The sequence below is a fragment of the Poromitra crassiceps genome (genome assembly GCF_964638095.1).
Source record: "Poromitra crassiceps genome assembly, chromosome: 23".
Taxonomy (NCBI): domain Eukaryota; kingdom Metazoa; phylum Chordata; class Actinopteri; order Beryciformes; family Melamphaidae; genus Poromitra; species Poromitra crassiceps.
In genome coordinates this window covers 3,038,752-3,041,251 of record NC_139639.1, presented here as the reverse complement: position 1 = coordinate 3,041,251, position 2,500 = coordinate 3,038,752, and the positions used below count along the sequence as shown (strand labels likewise).

Genomic DNA, 2,500 nt, shown 5'->3' with positions numbered 1-2,500 from the left:
GTTTTTCGCCGTCATCACTCAGTCGTAAAGGACGACAGGCAAAAACAAGATAAGACACACTGAACAGGAGAGAGCTTTGTGCTTCTTCTCACACACATAACAGCGCTGACGCCACTTGTTGTGTCATGCCGCAGCAGGGTGTGTGTGTGTAGGCCTTAAGATCACAGCAGGCTTACATCGCAAGCAGGTCAAATAGGGAAAACACAGGGCCGGATCACAATAGTCCAGCGATTGTCCCTCGTTTGTTGCCTCTCCCTCTTTTGAAAGCATGCAAAAAGGTGCACACAATACTTCGCTGTTTTTACACACACACACATATTCTGTTTCCACAAGAGGAAGACACAGGAGGTCGCTACTGGGCCTCGAGGCCATCGAGATGAACCCCAGGAGAGCGACTAATGTCCTCGGTTATGAAGACAAAAACCCACTTTCATTTCATGGATTCTGGTCTAACCTGTGTGGAGGCGGTTGTGTTTTTATAAAATACAGATGATATCTTGGAGCAAACGACGCTATTCCTTACTGTTCCGCTCTCACAATAGCAACAAAAAAAAAGTTGTTATATGTTATAACACTGTAGAGAGAACCATACTGCTCATAGCATAATGCTGAGAAGACTTTCCTCGGCATATACAAAACACAAAGTTACAATCTGGCTGTGAGCAATGAGCGCAACTGCATTTAAATGGACGAGCGCCGTTTTAAACGATGCAAATCCAAGCGGAGCCTCACAAAGGGAGGCGTTTGTGCACATGAGAACAGAGCTGTGGATTTCATCAGACTCTTAACGCGTCTTCTCTTAGTGTGTGACATGCCTTGTGATTTGTTTTACAGTGTGTCTACAAGTATAATAAACATTAAAACATGCAATATCAGAAAGAGGAAGTGCACTTTGCAATAACATAAGACAGACGTCCAAATATGATCAGTATAGGCCTCTAAACATCTGTCACAGTGTAACAACACTGTTATGACTCCTCTACCAACATTAATGTGGGTGCAAAGCATGAAAATGCTGACTTGCCAATTATTGCCAAATCTATTCTAGTCGGCAAACAAGAGAGGCTGTTAAAAAGTGAGTGACTAACCTACATTTCAGTGCGCTGAGCTAAGGCCTGGATCTGCTTTGTTTACATTTGGATATCCTGCCAGAAAGGGAACCTCCCTCCACCAGAGGCAGAGGCCCCCTCCACGAACTTCCTCCCTCTCCTCTGCAAAAAAACAGCTCCTCGGAGCTAATCCCCTGTCCAGCACAACAAAAGAATGCAGCGAGGGCCTCACGGAGAGCAGAAAAACACAAGTGAAACTGCAATGTCTGGTACTTTCTCACTTGCCATTGCTGCTGCTCTCTCAATGCAAGGATGAGTGAAATTGCGACGGGTAGCCTAAATATCTTGATGTGTCTCCAAATTACTTACTTGGGAACAAAATATATTTCAATCATCTGGATTAAGCAACTTCAGCAACAGAGAAGTTTAACTTATGGCATTTTTCTCATAAACCCTAAGGCTGCACATGTCCTGATTATATTAATTCAAAATGTCCTTTCAGTGATTACACGATTTTTGATATAACTCTTGCAGATATGCATATGAATAAGTGTATTTCCAGTGTCCAAATAAATTAATTTAATCTACTGTCATGCAGGCCTACACATAATTTTCCATATGGGTAAAATAAAAATGCAAAAAAAATCACCACCTGCATTTTGCACCTGTTGAAGATGTATTTTAAATGCCACTCTGTTAATTGCAGTGTTCAGCCCCCTGCCTGCCCAAGTTCAAGTGCAAGACCGGCCTGAAGGGCGCCCACCACAGCGAGGCAGCAGCAGCCGCACATGGCGCTGCACGGCCCGGCAGCACGGCCCTTCCCGGAGCCGGTCCCCCTCCCGCCTCTGTGAACGCTGTATAATGTTGGGTGACATAACTCGGTCAGTGGAACAGCCAGGCAGGTCGCTCTCCCTCTGCACACTCACATTGTCGGCCATGCTGGCAGGCACCGCCATCACGCAACCACAACAACACCAACACTGCTCAGATTGACTTTGCAAACTCATTGACACAAAACAAAACAGGTAATTAGCCAGCATGAATAGACTGGTTTATTACACTGTAACAAACACCAAACACCAGATTGTCAGATTATAGGCCAGTGCAAAGCCCATGTTTTTTTTTTTCTTTAAATGCAATATTCACTCGGCTAATTAGTCCTTAAACGACCACCACTTTGAATTATTACATGATGATATCATGTATAAACCGAAATTATCTCGATTACATAATTAACAACAGCCTCCACACACGCCCCTCCCTCTCTCCTCATTGCATAACTCTAACATGGATCCCCAGGCAAAATTTACAGATGGAGTCTCAGGTGAGATTTGACTGACATCTCTCCAACTGCACTCTAGGCTACATTATAGCCTACACATTATAGTGTATAATAAAAAATTAAATCTCTACACTTCAAAACTTTGTGTGATTTCACCGTGAATAGGCCC

General features: G+C 43.8%; 1 protein-coding gene across 1 annotated transcript in view; it reads right to left on the bottom strand.

Annotated features, from left to right (window-relative positions):
* LOC310797096 (nuclear receptor ROR-beta-like) overlaps nucleotides 1-2,500 on the bottom strand; it is a 16,971-nt gene that overhangs the window by 13,813 nt on the left and 658 nt on the right. The gene's annotated exons all lie outside the window — the stretch shown is intronic.